Genomic DNA, 20,987 nt, shown 5'->3' with positions numbered 1-20,987 from the left:
GATGAGTACATCACACATCCTTTCAGTTTTCATTGCCACTCTTCATACTTCACGGCAACAGCTAGTACCAAATGCACCACAGTGCAGGCAAATCTATATGATCAGTAACATAAAAAGGAATCTCAGCTATAGTTTGGAAAGCAAATGGGGCTGGTGATTAGTCCTGATCTGATTATGTTCTGTTGAATTTTCCGTAGTGTGCTGACGTAAAAAACAACAGCGATCAGGAGGTCAAGTAAACTTGATCAGCCGTCCTAAAGTCAAGCCTTTCAAGAGCCACTAAGTGACTGCGCAGATAGCTACAAGCGAAGCAAACACGCAGTATAAACAGCAAGCCAAAATCCTAACACAGCAGGATTGAAACGATATCCAAACCCAGTGTGGGCTTACAGGATCTCAATCTGAATTGTAAACAGCCACCACCATGACATGTTAGACAAATCTTCATCTTATTATTAGCACACACCTTGGAGAAAAGAGAGGACTTGGAACGCTACAATTAGCAACAATTGTTTAAGTGTAGTTTAGTGACAGCATTCTTTTCTTTTGGCATCAAAAATTCTCCAAAGGCATGCATCTCTACAAGCACTGAGGAATTCTAAGTGGTTTTGTGTCTAACATCCATCTCTCCTTAGCGCCACGCTAATATCCAGCGACGGTGCGTGCATGTTATCACGCAAGCCTTCAGGAAAAGATTTAAGAGATCTATTTTAAAAGATTAAATTTGGTTCAGCAGCACAGACAATAAAATATTCAACAATTTATTTGGGGAAAAAAAAGTTTTACTTGAGGCATGACATGGGTTTCGGTTTAAGCCACAATTCTGAAGTCACGTTTAAAACCATTAAATGTTGTGTTGCACAGTTCTTCCAGTTTAAGCCATCTTTGATGAGGTGCCACATGCAGTGCAGCGTTTTCTGAAACACACCAAAGTGTTAACATAAGCATAAAGACCTCATCCAAATTTAATTTAATTTTTGTCAAAAACAGAAGAGCTTTCAACCATGTCTGCTTGCCGTCCACACAAATACGCCATTTAAGGAGATCCTAACTTGTCTTTTGTTTTTTTAAGGGTTCCAGAGTGAACATGTTGCACTGGCGTATTCACGTGTACAGCTAATACACCTTATGTGAAACACCTACGTATGAGCCCAACCTCGAGCCTGACCTATAACCCCAAATGCTTCATACATAACAACAAGAATAGCGGCGGATTACATGTTTGTCTTGACGTTTATGGGTTTTATATCCCAAAGTGACACAGACAAAGAAGCTCGACTTTATTGCTTCACACATTATACTTTACTCTGGTTTTGCTGTTTTTCTTTCTGGTTGTCTTGTTGCGTTTACTCCTAACCTCACATGGCGATTTTATGTGTCATACCCAAGGTTTAGTGCCACCTACAGGCCTGGGGGAGTAAAAAGAGCATCTTAGGCATTTCTCTGAAACTTTCTTTAGGCTCTAGTGGCCTTTATTTGAAAGTGTTATGACGGGAAAGTAGGGTAAAGACAGAGAGGGAAGACATGAGGTCACCAGGCTGGGAATCGAACCTGCGACACCTACGTCAAGGACTAGGCCTCCTTATGTGGGCTGTGCTTAACCCCTGTGCCATCACAGCAACCCCTTTTCACTGAGTTCCTGTGTGGATGAAAACATTTCTCGAAATGTGTGGACAACCCGTGTTTAAAAAGAACAGCCCTATGTAGACTGGGAGAGAATTATTAAACATGACAGGAAAGGAATTCCTTAGGAACACATTTTCAAAGTGTTAAGAAGAAGACAAAAGCAGTTTCCATGGAAACACCTGTAGTAGCAGAAAAATAGAGAACCTTAGAGATCAAAAAGTGATAGGTATGATAAAACAACCAATGTTGTTTTCTATCTAATGTTTGTAACAAGAGTCATATTTATTCCTCTTTTAAAAAAAATCTCTATTCTGGTCAAAAAGGATATAATACATATGCTACAACAGTGGGTGGCGATGACATCTACACTAAAATTTAGAAGAGTGTTAGTGTGACTAAAGCAGTGATGGGCGAAGAATTCTTTCGTAAACGTTGCAGCTTTGACACATTACCTTCTTCCACTTGGATCTGACGTTTATGGAAACAGAATCAGAATAAAGCAAGACAGATGTGAAAAGTACGCATGAAAACATCCCTCAGCCTGAGCAGAGTAAGTCTCCATGTTGTATTTAATCATGAGCAGATATCTAGTCCACACGAATGCGCCACACTCAGTAGTTTTGTTTGTTCTTCATGCAGACTTCTCTGGGTGAGAATTAATACTACGGCTACAAACAACAACAAAAAAAAACAACAAACCTTACCTTGAAGAGGCTGAGTTCTTGAGTTTGAGTAAACCTTTAGCTTTCATTCACAACTGAATTGACTGGAATAATCACATTGTCAGAATTTTGTATGTACATGAGAATGTGAGCAAAGCCAACAAGCATCATCTGGCTCTGTAGAAACTGGAAGCTTACAGACAACTATGACCTACCAGCGTGTGTGAATTCCACCCTGTGACTAAAAATAGAACATCTGTTTCCCATAGCTTTCCCTCCACATGCATGGATGTTTCTATGTGAGAGATTTCTTTTTAAAACCTGCCACTTTGTGCGCTACTTTTAGCAAAGGCCAACATCTCCTCAGAACCTATAAAACCCTATCATGAAAAAGCCCATTAGATAACACAAAAAAATATAATGTTTCCAAAAGGTTTTTTAAATTTTTCATTCATATATTGACCAAAATAAAGCACTGTATTTTAGAGGGTTCTACTATATCCCAAGCTCATGCTTACAACTATAGGCAGTGCTGTTTGTTAAATCATTGTTGTAGAACTATGAGTAATGTGACCCTTGATTTCCTTTTCATTCTCTAACAGCTTTTTCCCACAGTCGCTGAATCAAACTGGAAGCAGCGCAAGTCAGACAGGCAGCAGTAATGCCAACTCATCCTACTTGATCCACTAATCATTAATAACCAAGCTGATATGATACACATACCTAATAGTTTTATACTGTCTCTTGTTTTTTTTACATTAAAGCTTTTAACGAAAGCGGCGTAATATCTTCTCCGGCAGACGCTGACACGGCCATCCGGAGAGGTTGTGCTTTGACAGTCGGTGAGTAAGCACCCTTCACCCGGGGTGAACCACACAATCAAAACACAACACCTCAGAAGAGAAGTATAATTGTCTCTTAAGTGTCCCGGGTCCTTTCTGTTTTGACCTTTAAAGCCGAGAACAGACTAAGTGCTGGAAAATGTCACATCCGCTTCATTACAGTTATCACAGAGAGGCTTTTAAGTCTACGCTCTTGTTCTCCAGGGCTTGCTTTTGTGTTCTTCTCTTTTTTTGGAAATGTGGAACATTTTTGCAGGGGGGAAAAAAACAAAACAGTTGTGGGGATGTGAGTATCATGCATACTAATGAAGTGTAAGTGAGAAAGCTATTAGTATTCCATCCTGTAAATATTCAGTTGATTTTGACGCCAGGGGTGGTGTTGATATTTTGGCGGCCGGGGGGGGGATAAGTTTTGTGCAAAAATAAAAAACTCTAAATAATTTCGTGGAACAATAATTCCATTAATACAGTATTTCTGTCACAACAACTGCTGAAGCTAGGCATCCCTCCAATAAGACGCTGCCAGAATTAAATGGCTATAGAAAATGAACAAATAAAGACGGACCGCCTCAGTCGTGGCCTGGTTGTCACTAAACGTTGTATCCTGAAATTGTGGAAATCCGACTTGCCTCCTCAGTGATGCTCACATAGTTTTATGCCCCACTATCCACACATGGTGTATTATTTTGTTTTTGTTGCTATAATATTGTCCTATCTCTTTCATTATTCTACTTTTTTTTTAAGATGTCGTGATTTGCAAACATTGCGATCTTCAATCTGGTCACAGCTGCATTTTTAGCATTTGTTATTGTACTACTGTTTTAATGTATTTTTTATTCTTCTTTTATGCACGTTTTTTTCTTTCGTGATTCATCGTGTAGTAGTCTCTTTTGTCCTTGTGTAACATGGACAAAAGACAAATATTTTAAATGTTAAAATTCAAAATATATAAAAATAAAGCTGAGAAACGGATAAGTAATGAATGACTTTCTTGAACGCAGGTGTTTTACAGTGTGATGTTTCTGGAGTGTAATTAATTAGTCGTGAACTTTTTGTTTTCATGAATTTTCACAGATAGTATCACATCTGCAAAGTGTTGAAAGAATTATTTATTATTTTCTTATTTGTTACAAATTTATGACAGGTTTAAAAAGTTGGATCACATGAAATTGCATTTATTGAGATCTGTTTTTACAAAAAAAAGTCAAAATTTTGTTTGATTTAGGCTTTAATTCATCTATAGAGCAACCTTTTTTTTTTCTTTTTTTTTACAAAATAATTGACTAGATAAAAGAGAGCCCAGATCTTCTGGATTTTAAAAAAGCTCCAGCACTTTCAGCTTCTGTTACCTGACACTAGATAAGAGAGTTGGAAGAACAGAGCAAGGAAAAATGGCCGACTGCCTCCCCAGGTGTCTGCCTCTTCTCATATCTCAGAGTATATTTCCCACTTCCTCTCCTTCTTTCTTTCTTTCTGTCTGTGGACATAAATCAACAGTTACATAAACTGCCTTCAAGTTAACTTTCCACCAGCGTTACAAGAGACTCCCTGTTGTACCAAACGGGATGTTTGAGAAAAATCGTTGATATGGCTCAGCTCAGCTTGTGTGTGTGTGTGTGTGTGTGTTTGGCCAGGCTCTTTAAACCGATGCAGCTATAAAAGCATCACTCAGATATCACTGTTAGTGTGTGGGCTCCTCTGCTGGAACATCGGGAGGCAAAGGTGCTGACTTTTTCCATGACATAACAACCTTAAATCAATCGAGAACTAATGCGCAACACACACACACAACACACACACACAAGGTGACTCCCCAGGTCAAAAAGATAGCTTTTGCACTCATAATGACAGATGAGAAACACACTCAGCTATATGTATATGTATAAAGCCAGAGTCAACAATGCTCGCCCATCTGTTACCACACACACACACACACACACGCCCCCCCCCACACACAACCGCACACACATAGTGAGGTGATGGGGATGATCTCTGTGCAAAGTTCAGGTCCTAATAACTTTAGAGCAGATTAAAAAAGGCAACGGCATAGAAAACAGTTAAACAAATAACAATGAATTATTACATAACTCAGTTGTCTGCTAAAGCATTTTTATTTACTTTCAATTCCGGGTGGTGCAGCAAAGTAGAAGTAGCTTTTTTTAACTCTTTACTTTCTGATTTTTAAAATTATTATTATAACTTTTTTTTTTTTACTTTTAAGACTGTTTGTGGAGTAATTAATTTTTGGATTATTGTTATACTGTTTACAACCATAATTGAACAGATAAATCTTTTTATCAAATTTTTATCATATATATGTATATTTTTTAAATACACTCCACAATGTTTTAGTCTTATGGGATAGAGCTAGGTTCTGAAATACAAAATCTACTCAATATTTTATACACTGTACTTGTTGCCTTCTGAAAAACCAAATCTCATGTGACTGGTTAGCAGATTACTAGTTAATGTTTTTTTTAAGTTTAGAGATTAAAAACAGACAAAGAACAGTAAAACAAAACTTGTGCAGAAACAAACCTCTGAATGTGGCAAGAGGTGTCACGTATCATCAGCCCTATGGATGAAATCTGCTCGATAAGGACCGGCAGCCCTTGGTGTATACTGGGGTTGTTACTAGGTAAAAAGATTCAGATTCATATGCTTCAGAAATAATCTTAGTAAGATGCAATCAAATATTTCATTAGGGAGAAGGAATGCATCTAATCAGCAGTAACCATGGAGAAAATGCCCCATTATCAACAAAGATGAAGCAGATATGGGTCATTTTCACAGGCATGTCCAACTTTTGTAAATACTGCTGTCTGTGAGCCCAGCTACAGTAAGTCTACTGCTTCCACAGACAATAAGTTTGACTTGAATAAGTAGAAGCTGTGGCTTTACTGGCAAAAACAAATTGGGAAAACAATCCTTGTTGCTCTGTTCAACACTCCCGTCTCTGAAGTTCAACAATCTGACGATTCACCGTGACCAGGTGACGGAGTTGCAAAGGGTCAGTACACCTCTGGACGAAATTCAAATCAGAAAGCTCACCATTTTACTCTTCTGCTTTGAAATGATTTCTGAGGCTTGCCTACACCTGTACATCCTGCGGCTGACCGGTGACACAACCCACAGGTCATCACTACATCACTCCCTTGCCCCGTGAAGTTGGCTTCCACTAACACAAGTCATCTGACAAGGCTGTGAAGGGAATGTATTCGACCAATCAACGTCTGGTGTAGAGCCAAGATATCAGTCAAACTTAGTTCTTCACCAGCTGCTCTTCCACAAAGATTTTCATGGCCTTTTTAACTCCAAGGTGCATTGAGTGAAACCAGACACAAAGTTGTCCACACTAAAATAAGTTCAGGTTGAATTCAACAAATCAAATGTCACATATGTCGATTCCCACATACGTGAGCGAACTTCATTCCACAGAGGTCTCTTCATAGCAAGCGTCTTGCGGTCACGTCTACACAAATGTCAATTTTTACGGCCGTTTGCGCATACTTGGTGTCGCACAGTAAACTGCCCGGAGGGAAACAATGTTGACATCAAACATTTTTTCATGCAACACCGAGCCGATAAGTTTCACAGTCGGCTCACCAACGTGTTTGGCTTCGGCTCATTCTGGCAAAGTCTACATGCTCCATCACTTTTTAATCTTGAAGAACTGCATAAGTCTGACTCCTTTTATAGAGTTAAAAACCAGTGCAGCATCGTTCTGCTTATCTGAATGCTACAAAAACCTCCCAGCTGAAGATCAGATTTGATTGTAGTGTGCATAATGAAAAACAAGCTTCTGCTCCCTGCCATCTTCATAGATCACAGGTTCCAATGACAGTAAAAAAAAAAAAATCACTAGTAAGCTTCACCTCTCCTCTAGTTTCGTGTTTCTTTTGGTGCACTGCAGCTCGCTTCTTCCTTTTTCTTTTGAACCTCTGTCAAGCTCTCTTACAAAGTGGTGAGGGTGATAAAAATGATTTTGTTTTGATGGATCTGACAAACACAACTCAAAAGTTTTGTCATTAGAGAGACTTTTAAGTTGTTTTCTTTTTATTTCATTTTATATACGTACAGTATTTCTGAGAAGTGGCAGTGTGAAAATGTATGCTAGAATCACTGCAGTGCATGCTGCTTGAGATAAACTAGCATACCAAGAAAACAAACTGCAGAAGAAAATCAAATAGTAAGTAAGTTGAACTGTTTCAGCTTCACATCCGGCATTAAATTCTGAATTTTTAATGATGCTATTCAAAACTATGCTGGTGACCATGGGATACCGCCCAACCCTAATGATCTTAGAACAGTAAACATTCTGCCTACATTGTGATCCTGCATCTTGCACCATTCATGGAGTGTTTGTTCCACAACATAAGCGCCTTGTAAAACCTACAGTGGCTTGTCATTTTGAGACGTTTCACATTCTCAAAGTAAATTTAATAACAGACAAAACAACAAAATGTAGGTTTCGTTCTTTAAAGTAAAACTATCAAAACAAACATAGTCCAGTCTGAAAATGTAGCTGTTCGAAAATAATTATGGACGATGAGGTTTGATTTACCACATTTTGTTTTCAGCAGCCACCACTTGAATCAAGACATCTTTAGAACTGAGAGATCTGAAAACACATCTCAAAGTTCTTTACGTGAATTAGAAGGAAATACAAACAAAACACATATTTAAATGATCAATGTTTGGAAAAATATTGATCAGAATAATACTGTGGGCAGACATAAGGGAAAGTGCCATAAAACCAACACACCTGTTTCAGGAAAAAAATAAAATAAAATAAATGATGTTCACGCTCAAACATGATGCTGCTAGTGTGATGGTCACAGAGTGCTTTCCTCCTTAGAAATAAAACCAGAAGGAGAACTCCCAGCTGTCACACACAGCAGAATAATGATCTGAGGCACACCAGTAAGTGTACGTCTGAACAGCTTTAAAAAAAAAAGGAAACAACCCAAAAACTAATAAAAGCTTTAGAGCAGCCTAGTCAAAGTCTTGACAGACATCAGATTTAGATACTGTGGTGTGCAAAACTTTAAGATGTGGCAGAATCAAAACCGCTGTGTTTAGAATAGTGGGCCAGCGTTCTCCCATAGTGAGATTCATTGGCTGTTATCTCCCAGCCTGGATGGCAGATGTTGTTGCCAAAGTTTGGAGCAACCGGTTATTGTCAGGTTTGCTAAGCCTTTTTCCCACAGGTCAGCATTACTTTCACATGCCCCCCCCCCTATAAACGGAATTAATTAACATTTCAAAACTGCTGTTTGCTTTCATACGGGTTGTCTTTGTCTAAAATTAAAATTTGTTTCATGAGCTGATGTATTTTATTTCTATTATTTTAAGTGTTACATAAAAGAAGAAAAAAAACCCTCAAGAAATCTTGAAATCTTAATCTTTTCCATTACTGCACTTACTCATCTACAAAGCCTTGAAAGCGCATTTCAAACTTTAGCCTGAAAGAATTTTACAAAGCACTAATTGGTTCTATTAATTGTATTTCTTTGCAAAACACCAAAGATTAAACCTTTCCTCTTAAGCTGAAAGCGCTTCTTTAACTTTACGGGTTTTTTTTTTTTTTTTGCCCGACCGTTATCTAATCTGGTACGTTTCACTGACAAATGCACCATGCAGGGTATTATGTCACCATGACATTTCTCTGAAATCCAAGCCATAAATCCTGATGTAATCAACAAATGCTAATTTTTTTGTCTTTATCTTCTCAACAGCAGCGGACATTTAATTAGATGGGCTGGCAGATATCTGCAGCTTTAAGACTTCAGATTGTGTCACAGAGAGCTGTTACATGCCACTGGCAGGTCTCCACATCATTAAGTAAGAGGAGGGAGGCTCTGCTGAGCAGCAGAGGAGCAGCAGATGAAGAGAAATACAATGTCTCGGAGCTGAAGAAAAGCAGTGACAGAGAAGGTGGAAAAAACACACCAGAAATGATTTATTCTATAGATTATCGTACCCCTTCGGTCTATCTGAGCCGAATATAAGCCCAAGTAATTCATTTATGCTAGGTAGCTTGCTGGCTGACCACCGATCTTTAAAAAGCTTGACCTATTGATTTTGATTTTAGCCAATATCATTTTTTTGTGTGTCCACCCTGGACAGGTCACCAGTTCATTGAAGTAAACAACATTATATAAACTGCAAAACTAACTGTAAAACAATGTGAAACACAAATGCAACATATTCCCAACTGGAGATAAGATAACATAACACTATTGTGTAAAATAATAATAGGTCTCAGCTGAAAACAAAACATCTGTTTTGTCAATTCTGAGTGATTAAAATCAAGATCACTTTTATTGAAATGAATATTGCCCAGTTTAACAAATTCATGAAAAGCAGATCAGGGTGCAGCAAAGCCTGCTGGGTAGATGTGGCCCCCATAAGAGAAAATAAAAAATGACAAAAAATGGACGCTTTGTGTTGTAGCCAACACTTTATACTGTAAGATTTTAATTTGTCTGTGATAATTTTGCCCTGAAAAAAAAAAGGAGTCTCCATTTGCATTAACCACTTGTGCTGAGGTGGAGGGGCAATGTTGAATTGGAGTGGTGGGCCGCACAAAATCAGTCCAGGCTGCTCTGTGCAGTCTGAAAACGGCTACATGAGGTCGACTGTGGAGGGTACTAGTTTAGCCTTTGAATCATGACGTTGTATATTTTTGTGATCCGAAATATTTTCAAACAGCAACCCTAACCCTTTCTTTTCAGATAGTCGACTAGTGCAGCAACATGTGGGGGAGGGGCGCTGTAGAATTAATTTCTGCTTCATACGGCTGGATGAATCTATGAGTAGGCCTGTCGAAATAAGCAATAAATCAATTAATGGCATGATAAATTAAAACAAGCTTGAAAATTGCCATCTACATTATTTAGCGGTTTTCGCTTTTCTCTCTCTTCCTACTAAAAACCGGATGGTAAAAGTCTTTAGTCTGGTGCTTTGATCTCAGCTATATCCTTTTTTGAAGGATAACTTTGTCTACGAGACTTCATAATTCATTTTATTTGTTGTTTCTGTTTTGTTTATTTATTTGGGTATTTCAATGTCTTCCAGTTCTAGTGTTAAATGTTCATTAGAATTTAAAGCTCATTAATGTTTGAGAATGTGTTCTTGCATTATAATGTTATTATATTACTTGTAAAAAAAAACAATATTACTGTTTACTGCAAAAACTTTTGGGACAATGTATCGTCCAGTGAAATTTGCTGCCTTGACAGCAAATTGTCTAGGATAACTCCATGACTTTCTCTGGTGTCGCAATAAAACGAGGAGATTAAACCATAGGAGGGAGTTTTGAAACCTTGGCATTATTTTGATACCAGCTATGATAACCAGGGGGGAAGAAGCAGGAAAATTCCCACAGATATTTCTGTAAAAATATTTTTTCCCCCGACATATTTGTTGGAAAAAAAAAAAAAAAAAAAATCTCAGATAAGTGTGAGATTGCAAGGAATCCAAATGCATGCGTGTTTTTGAAGCGGCTGAGGCTTTCCCACCTCATCGCAGGGGGCAGGTGGCAGCTGTTCTGCAGCCCACAAGCCCCCATTCCGACTCTCTGGCAGTCAGCGCCAGCAGCTCCCAGCCCACACTACTGCCTCTAACATTAGCAACGCTCGGGGAGGAGAAGCCATGTGGCGCTACACATCACGACACCCGCACAGTCCTCCTAATGTTCACTCTCTCCTTCCTCCTCTCCTCTGTGATGCACTCACTTCCTGTTGGGGGTTTGAAAACAGATGTAGCTATGTTTGTTGATGTGAAGGAACGCTGACGGAAGGGTGGGGGTCTCCTTGAAGGCTCCCCTTCCCCGACACACACATCACACAGCGTTTTCTGAGATCACTCAAATGTCAGGTTTAGCTAAGAACGTGAAGGGCTGACTGAAAAAACACAACAAAAGGAGTTTCACAATTCACAACTTCCCTTCTACACAAGTATCCGACTGACACAACCAATGAACCTCTTCTGTACCCAGGCAGACCCAGGCTACTAACGCACACATAATCCAACACACGCAGACAAAATACAGGTTCTTACCTCACTTTGTAGCCGACCAAAAGCTGTTCAGCAGCCCATCACACAGGAATTTCACTAAAGACTCAGTTTGCAGCAACAGCAGCAGCAGGAGGAGCAGAAGAAGCAACAGGCGAGAACAGCGGACAGCGCTGGAGCAAACAATGAAAAAGAGGAGGAGGGAGGGGGAGGCGAGAAGGAGCGACGGACTGGGCGACTGAAGCAGAGCTAACGGTTACTGACAGACTCCCAGACTGAGCTGGAGGTTTATTCAAAGCCCACAAACTAACTCGTTTCTCAGCCTGCCTCCCCGGTCTGACGTCAGCGTCGTCACATGACCGCGCTCTAGTATGTGGACGTGTAGGGGTGTGTGTGTATGTGTGTTGGGAGGGTGTTTTAAAGTAGACGGGAGAGAGAGAGAGAGAGAGACAGAGGGAAAAGACAGAAAAGCAGAAGCCCATGTTGCTGTGGCAACAGGGCACACTGCACCTCAGTGATTTCAACAGGTTATCTGAGATACGAGGACAGATCTTCAGAGATCTGTCCTTTTATTTTATTTCGTTGTTTAAGCTTCCCACCGTTTGCTGAGCTCCACAACAAGATCAGTAACTAAACTGGAAAATGTTCAGCTCAATGGCATTTATTGAATGCAATCAGATGTGAAAATGTGTCATTTACCTGAACTAACCCTGCGCTCTGCGTTGCTATGGTCTGTCTGGGGCTTTTATTCCTTTGTGAGACTGGTCATGTTTTACCCCCACTGCCCATACTTCAGAGACCCTCCGCGTCCCCTCCTACACCCACCGAAGCAGCGAGCACCAACAGCTTTCGTCTGCTTCCATTCATTCCAGCAGCATCTGTCGGCCTGTTGAATGGGACAAAGTGGGGCCCAGGGTCGGCAGTGGGTGGGGCGGGGGAGTTAGGACTAGCCTGGAGAAAGCAACCACCCTCCCACCGGTGGAGTGGGGTGAGTAAGGGTACGCTGGAGTGGGCGAATCAGAGAGAAGATGCAGAGTAGTGGAGGAAATTGACAGAGAGAGAGGATCAGTCATTTAATAATGTCTGCAGCTACAATAAAAATGATTAGAAAGATCCCGCTGAGGAGCCAATCAGACGCAAGGAAGACAGCTGTAGGCACAAAGCAGAGAGGGATGATGACAGAAAGTGAAATGATGCTCAGGTAGGTAATCAGTTTGACACACTATTTTTTAAACTAACGTTTGTGTCTTCTGAAATAACGTCTCCACCATGTTTCTTATCTTTATTTGCCATTTGCACACATACTGTTAAATGTCTATATTCATACATGTCTTGATGCTCAACTCAAGATTTTTTTTTAGCTGAAATCCTTTTTTTTTTGCGTGGTCGTTCATACTATTAATTGAACATGACTGCAACCAGACTTCTGTGTGAACAGTTTATGGCCCCAAAGTGACCCGCATGCGCAGAAGAAGAATGTAGACGTCTCACAGCTGTGCATTGTTTACACAAGTATTGTGTAAACAATGCACAGCTGGCTTCTTTGGGTGCAGAAATCTGACGAGTGTCTCACGTCAATGACATAAACGTCGAAAATGCTTCATAGCAGTTCAGACGGCAAACGCTTTGAAAACTATTGGCTGCGTATCCGATTTTCTTTGGGTTAAAAGATTGAAATTTGGCCCTTTCAGTTTGTCATGAAAAGTCAGATATAGATCGCATTCTCATTTATTTGTTTAACCTATTTTGTTAATGGAGAGGGAGTGGTGGATAACTGGAGAAAAATGACAAACATAAATGTTGAAGCAAACCACATAGATTATATAAAAAGCACTTCCATGGAGTCGTGTGTGTGTGTGTGTTTTAGCGTCTGCATGTGTTTTAGGATGTAGGGTGGGTAACAGGCACAAGAAGGAATTCCTTCCTCAAAACCCTCAGGAAGTAGCAGCAAGAGCGGAAGTGAAAACAACTTTCCTTCCAAGGCAAAATCCATTGGAAGTTCTTCCTCTGGATGCTAAGAAAAACAATCGATGCACAATGGCTGAGGGTTTGTAACCTAAATAACTCCACTTCTGACTGCAGTGTTACTAAAATCAGATGAAGGAATGATAAAAGGATGGAATAAAAATAACCATTGAAGCCAGATCAAATAGTAACAAAGAATGCAGCCGATGATGGATGAGTTGCAAGACTCTATCGGTCACACTTGATTGATGCTGGGAAGTCAGATTGAAATTTTAAAAAACAACATTTGTAGTAGAAAGCTGGGATTATGTTCCCTACATCTGGATTTCAGGGATTAGGATGCAACAAATCATAAACTGGATAATCAGCTACCAGGGACGAAAAGGCAACAACAGGGCAACAGGATCTGAGCAGCAGAATAATCAACTGACACACACACACACACAGTCCTGTTTTCGTATCTTGTGGGGTTTTTCCATTGACTTTCATTCATTTTCTACAGCCTAGCCCTAACCCTAACCATCACATACCTAATCCTAACCAAGAGTTAATTCACATCTTAGCCCTAAACCTAACCCCTAACCCAAAAACAACATTTCCCCTTATGGGGACCAAGAAAATGTCCCCACAACAGAAATAGATCCCCACAGGTATATAAAAACATGGTTCTCACACACACTCACACATATACGTATGCTAGAGTTAGATTCGATCTGTCCTTTTGTTGTGAATGTATTGTTGAACCTCTCTGCAGCCACCAGAGGTCCATAGCGTCTGCTCTCATCTTTCATTCTACTTAACCCAGCCCTGTTCTCTGCTTAGCATCGGCAGACCTCCGTCCTCTCCACAGAAGGGAAACCTTCAGGTCCGTGCTTGCTTTGCACATTAGTATCCTGACATAAACTCAATTAGGCCTTAATCCAAATAAATCGCTGCCATGTAAACAGCTTTTCTGATTAACTAAGTCTAAGGAAGCTTAGATTCCAAGTAAACAATTATCGAATGTGCCAATCGTGGTCACTTCCTAGACATGCAAGCATGTATGGTGGTATTAATATTTTGTGGGGCACTGCTGCATTACTACCATGCAGTAAACACAAGAGAAGATGAGCAAACAGACTTTAACCAGACTGTCTAATGTGTAAAGTTGACAGGAACAGGAAGGAATTATCCAAGACAGAGGACATACAAAGACAGTAATAGGAATATTGTTTTACTCATAATAAATTCAATACTTATACCTAAGGATGTTATTTTTTGTTTGCTTAGTTTTCTCCTAACTAGTTCTTTGGTATATGGCATAGAATTTCATTTCAGTTAGCAGGTTTTAACTAATTCATACCAAGATCCTTTTAAATGGAAAGCAAGACTTTGCAAAAAATAAAATTGACACAATTTGAGCAGCACAGTTATGGCAGTGCTGTACTTTGGCTCAAACTGCAGCACTGTACCCAGCTGTGTCTCAGATATTTCTTAGTCCCCAAGATATTGGGGACCACTGTCACATGTTGGTCATGTGACAGTGCTGCAGCAAGGGATTGTGGGTAATTTAACTGAAACAAAAAAGCAGTGGTGAAGTCAGCAGGGTGGTCACGTCATTGTCAAAAGGATAACGACTTATATATAATCTATACTGTACAATATAGGTAAGTATTGGTTTCCAGCCATAACAGTAATATTTATATTGGATATCGATATAGTGGGTGCTTCCCTACTTGAAAATGAAAGTGATACTGACTAAATAATCATCCCACCAGTAAGGGGCACTTATGGAGCACTGAATCTTCATCCCAAGATGGGTCAACTGATCATAAAATATGACAAAAAAATCAAGCGAGCCAGTGATGTGGTGGTGAGAATAAAAAGTGCCAATTCCTGATCCAGAAGAACAACAGGAATGTGGGAATCTTGATCATATACTTCAAAGTTGAGACAGTTTCACAAAATCTTCTTCATTTCTTTACATTTAGACTGAACTATGTCAAGTATTTCAATATTCCAGCATCAACGGGAAGATATAAGGCACAGTGAGACAGTACGCTTCACTCAACCGAAACTAAATGTCTTAACCACAATTTTACTCAACAAAACTTTGCCTGAAGCCATCATGTCTCGTAACATTACAGTGTCTGAAGAACCCCAAACACTGAAGAGTCGCCCAACATTAAGAGCAGGGAAGTCAAACTCCAGGCTTCGAGGGCTGGAGTCCTGCAATATTTTAGATGTGTTTTGGCTTAACACACCTGAATCAAACAGTTGAATTACCACCTCAGCATGCAGTCAAGTTCTCCAGAGTCCTGCTAATGACCTGATTATTTGACTCAGGTTTATCAAAGCAGAGAGACGTCTAAAAGTTGTAGGCAACTGTCTGTTGGAGACTGGAGTTTGGACCCTGTGATTAAAAGGAACTGATAAAAGGAACTCCAGAGTATTTCTGTCGTCACACACAAGTATAATTTGCAAAAGAAAAAACAAAGAGGAGCCTGGTGTTGTACAATAAATGTGTAGCACTTTACTGTGGATGCCAGTTATATACCCAGAAACCATCAGAAACTTGGCTGGTAGCCTAGAGACTTCATTCAGCTCCCACATACCATATGGCTGCAAATATATCACAGCTTAATGCCAAAAGGAATCTGTGTGACTGCACTCTGCTTTATCCTACAGCAGCTGGAGTAAAAGGCACAAACAGCAGGCTGAACTCAGCTGATCTCAGAGCTTTCATCAGTGGAAGTGGTTAAATTCACAAATCACTGGGATGAGTAGACAAATCTCCTCCTGGTGTGTTATGTAACAGCAGCACAAGGGGTGGGCGAGCTGATGCGCCTCGCTGAACAGGCTAATCCAACACACCGCTCTGGGTGCCAACACGAGTGACGACAGCATCTTGGAGCTCTACGGTATTGTGTAATGTTATAGCCAGTTTAACAACACATGGATTTCTAACTTTAAAAACAGTGCACTAAAAGAAACAAATGCGGTAGGTTGACAGAAGTTCAGGGGAAGAACATAAATGGAATTTCCTTTCAAGAAAATCGTAAATAAACGGCTTTAGAAAGGATGAAGAAAGGCAGTACCAAAGCATTGGTCACAAAATATTTCTGCTATAACCCTGCAAACACAAGTTGCTGCTGAGCTACTCCTGGCCATTGATAAATCTGAAGGGCATAAGGTGATACGTTGCCGCTGCAGGGCAACAAATTAGCATCGACTTCTCTCGTAACTGCAAAGAAAGTCCAACTATTTATTTACTATTAGAAAAAGTAGAAACCAGTTGGAAACATTGTCTTTATACAACTGTAGTGAGAAGGTTTGACATAACGTGTTGCTTTCTTGGTGTGTATGCAGCATTTACAGATAATCTTCCCTCTGTGGTTATTTTCAATTTCAACATACAATTTTCTATGTTGTCTTCCAGGATGGTGAGCGACATGCTAACCATGTGTTAAATATTACAATAATTGGGGATGTTCACAATCAGCAGAAACATCAAAACTTGCCCCCTACTGACAGAAACTGTGCCATCATCTCCAAAACAGCAGCAAGGGTCTGATGATGCTGTCTATTTTATTATATTGTTTGATATGATGACCTTTCTGACTAATACGTCCTGTGAACTTTAGTTACTTTTCCTTTCTGTGGATGTTCTACTTGTATTCAGTCCACTAAAACAATAAGCATCACTGTTTCTCTTGACTGAATCTTTAATGTTCCTTCTCTACAAGTTTCTCTTTGCTAAATAATTAAAACGTAGATTTGGCTTCTATTATTACTCAGTAGAATCACATTTATGTTGTTTTTATAAAGACATATTTAAGAAACGACGAAAACTAATCAGTGTAGAGTGATGCACTTTGACTAGTTTTTATATTCAGCTTGTCTTACTTAAAGCTCACCCTGACGCTAAAAAAAGGAGGGAAAATGTGAACTCATGCTTTTTTCTTTTTTTTTTTTTACAAAGACAGTAGAGGTTTTATAAATTTCAAACTGTGCTTAAAAGGATTTCCGTTTAGGAAATTACTATTCAGTCCAGGTTAGTTAAAGTATTTTTTCATTTTCAACTGGCAAAGATTACACAAAAGAACCCGTAAACTAGCCCTCTAACTTAGCATTACTAGGAAGCTACAAAGTAGATGAAACTTTAGCTAGCTAGCTAGCATTGCTAGTGGCCCACAGTTTATGCAAGGTTGTGCACACTTGTGCTATCAAGGTAACTGTACATTTTCTACATATATTTCCTTCCTAACAGAATCTCGGTTATTCATGAGCCGAGATTAAGCGGTAAATCCTCGCCTAATCTCGAATCAGCACTCGTTATTTTTCATGGAAGATAACTACAAATTATTGATGGAAGAGATAATTCATTCACAGATTTTTTTGTGGGGCATATGTAAAATACTCGACAGAAAATGCAGCTTGGGAAGTTGAGATACATAGGCGCCATTTTACTTTACAACCTACAACACTATGGTGTTTGTAAAGCAGCCAATCAAGGAGTACCATTCAGTTTCCTTGGCACTGACTGAATGTTCTCGCTGATAGCGTAGATAAGACCGTGGATGTTGGAAGTGCCAAAATGGTTTCCACTGTGTATTAATACATTTTACGGTATATTTGGTGTTTGAACTGTTAAAATAGGCAATTATAATTATTTTAGAGGGGAATCAATAATTTGCCAAATCAAACTATTTGCAGGTGGTTTTGATTACTCCCTGATGTGATCCACTGTATACAGCATGTCACATTAACGTAGGAACAAATTCTGGAAATGGTTCGTCACCGTCTTAAGTTTTAGAAACGGAAAAATCTAAAATTTTAACAGCTGTGCGCTTTGTTGGAGGATCCTTCAATGCACAATTCAACTCATTCTTCCTTCAAAATAAAGAGTTTGAACCAGAAGTTCAACATAGTGTCAAACTTAAAGTGTTCACCTTCATACCTGGAGCTCAAGATAACAACATCCTCTAACCTGAACAAACTACATGACACGATGACAGCAAGCAGATAGCACTTCACCTGACAGATTTCACTTTGATGAAAAATAGCGCGGCATTTTAATTAGTCAAGGACTCATGTCATGAAATCTTACAAGTCAGAATTAGATCAAAGTTTGATCTGACTAGATTTCAGTGAAGGTTCTCAGCTTTGGACAAACTGAACACTGTCATTAATCTCCTGACAGCCATGTTCAGTAATTCTCTTACATGAGGATGAGTCAGCCTTTGATGTGAATCCAGAATTGGGCGAAGAATATTATTTACATAACATTTGAATGTATCCCATTAATAGTTAACAAGGTAGACAGTGAAGAAACAGGAAATTGGAGAAAAAAAATAACGAGAAAACCCCCCCCCCAGGTTTGTTACACAAGCTGCAAACTGTCATAAGAGTTATTCGACAACATTACAGCCCACTCCATCCACAGTGATTCAGTAACTATAAACGGAAGGCAAAAGAAAAGACTGATGACCAGTCTGTCTCTTCAAATTTTCTTTTTCCTTTTGACAGATGGCCGGCTGGATCCAGTGAGAGGATTAACCAGAGCCCACAGTCTCAGTCTCCGTCTTATCAGAGAGCAGCAGGTTGAGAATCAGGAGCAAAGGGAGATGCATCATCGCCTCGCCTATGAGTCACCCTGCGGTCCCCTGCTCTGTCTTACCCATGCACTTCTAAGCGAAGAATACAGAGAAATATAGAGCCGGCAACACACATGCAAACACACTCCTACACCTGCATCAATAACGGTCAGACAGAAATAGAGTCATTGTCCCTGCGTGTTAAAGACTACATCCAGGGGTGGTGAGGATGGACAGATGATGCTGCCTTGTCAAATGTCTCGCAGCTTAGCTGCTACTTCTACTGTCTTAGAGTTGGGACGTTTCAATTTGGAAAAGATGTCAGTGTAGCATATGTATGATAACGATTACGTAAGAAATGTGTCAAAAAAAAGATTAGATTATAAAATAAACTATGATGAGAGTCTTCACACAAGTCCTGTTCAGTTTGCTTTAATCAAACTCTAGTCGGTTTGCCTAGAAAGCCCAGTTCGCTTGGGGAGGTGTGAATGCTGATTCGAACTCTGATGTGGACCAAAAAAACCTCGGTCTCTGTTCGGATGAAGTGAACTCTGGCTAGGGTTCAATGCGAAGGGGACCGGAGACTGCTCCAAAAGCAGGAAGCAGACTACAGCAAGGGGCATTCTGGGTAAATATAGCCTAAGCAAAAGCCCGAGTCTAGTACTGGTGGGAAAAATAGATTCTGGTCTTTTACCAGAGACAAAATAGGAATTCCTACAACCGCTAAAATCTGATGGCACTCCATTTACTGTATGTTCACATTTTCTGAAGAAGGAAGACACACTCAGTGTCTCCTTCAGATGTTTTCTTGTGGTTTCCTTCAGTGGTTCTTGGTGCAGCGCAATAATAGGCTGTAGGGGGATCAGGTTGCTTAAAGGGTTTGGTTCATTTGATACAGTGCAGTGTCAAAGCGAACTGCACCAGCTGAAAATGGAACAAATGTTGCAATTTTGGCCCCCAATCAAACCGAGTCTACTAAACTATCAGGTATGAAAACACTACTGCACCAGCTCCATCATAATAAGATTTAAATACCAGCGCTTTGAATAATCTTTTTGAAAAACCTACAAATCTCTGCAGATCCTCAGTTCTCAGTGTGTAACACCTGATTTAAACCTGATCTACCTTTGTTCACTCAGTGAGATGTGACTCAGAAAGGGTCTGACATCTCGTTAAAGTCAGGGGTTAAAAATCTACAAATTACATTACGCTACGTTGCAAGAAGCATGCACTGACTTGTTGTGCCAGTGGTGCACTGAATTCACAATGAGGTTCTCAGCTATTGTAACACTTCAACACAGCAACTAAAAGGTTTTAAATAGTGTGTCGCTGTGAGCAGACACTGCTGTAATACTGAACAGAGGAAACATCCAAAGTAACATTTGAAGAAAAAAAAGAACAAAAACTGTAACAGTACAAGTTGTACTGATAAAGTTTGAGATTGACATTATTTCAGCTGCCACACCAATGTTCCTTGTCCTTATCTATAAAATGTATAATAATTATAACAAGTAAGGGTTGGCATTCATTGTATTATTTATCATAATAAATGATAAGATCTTGATTTATCATTCTTGATGAATTCCAATTTAATGATGTTTAAAAAAAAATGCTAAAACTGTCAGGATAGTTTCTTATTTCTTAATTAATATATATATATATATATTTTTTTTACAATTTTTCTTCATTGTTTGTTTAATAAATGTGTATCAATAAATATTAAGGAATGTAAAAATATGATTAAATGCAATGTGTTACAAATGGAAATGTTTTTTGAGAGCAGCATTTGTGTGCTTATGATTCTTGTGTCATGCAGTCACAGCTACAAGGTCACCTAAAAAAAAGGAACAAATGGCTCTCATCATCATCATCATCATCATGTTTTGTTGTCACAAAATATCATGATCAAGCAAAATATCATGATCAAACTTTGAGCCCCTTCAAATTTAAATTCAAATTAAAAAATACTTTATTGATCCCAAAATGACATTAAATGTTGTTGTAATTCATATCAATGCAGGTACTTTAAATAGTTACTCTTCAAAGCCCACCCCTAATTACAAGTATTAAAACGTGTGTAATCAACCCGCTCCATCTGCAAATAAACACACAGAGCTAACATTTCGCATATTTAGGTACAAGTGTTGTCTACAAAAAAGACAACACTTAAAAATCATAAATTCCTTTAAATGACCAGAAGTGGGGATGTGAAAAATAACTGATTTGTACTGATTCAAACAGGTGAGTGAATGATGTGCGTCATCTCTGAAGCTGTCATGTTTTTACTTAAAATCTTC

The 20,987-nt window shown here is 39.3% G+C and overlaps 1 protein-coding gene across 6 annotated transcripts in view; it reads right to left on the bottom strand.

Annotated features, from left to right (window-relative positions):
• The window catches only part of ncalda (neurocalcin delta a), a 70,110-nt gene that overhangs the window by 30,024 nt on the left and 19,099 nt on the right, over positions 1-20,987 (bottom strand). Inside the window, exon 1 of one of the 6 annotated variants that reach the window (XM_028017051.1) lies at positions 11,195-11,482. The exons of 4 other annotated variants lie outside the window; for them this stretch is intronic. The gene's annotated coding sequence lies outside the window, so the exon portion shown is untranslated. Of the gene's footprint in view, positions 1-11,194; positions 11,483-20,987 lie in introns of those variants that run through there. One more of the 6 variants, XM_028017045.1, reaches the window with a different exon arrangement.

This window comes from Xiphophorus couchianus, chromosome 5 (genome assembly GCF_001444195.1).
Source record: "Xiphophorus couchianus chromosome 5, X_couchianus-1.0, whole genome shotgun sequence".
Lineage (NCBI taxonomy): Eukaryota > Metazoa > Chordata > Actinopteri > Cyprinodontiformes > Poeciliidae > Xiphophorus > Xiphophorus couchianus.
Note: the sequence above shows the minus strand (reverse complement) of the source record. Positions and strands in the feature narration are given on the sequence as shown.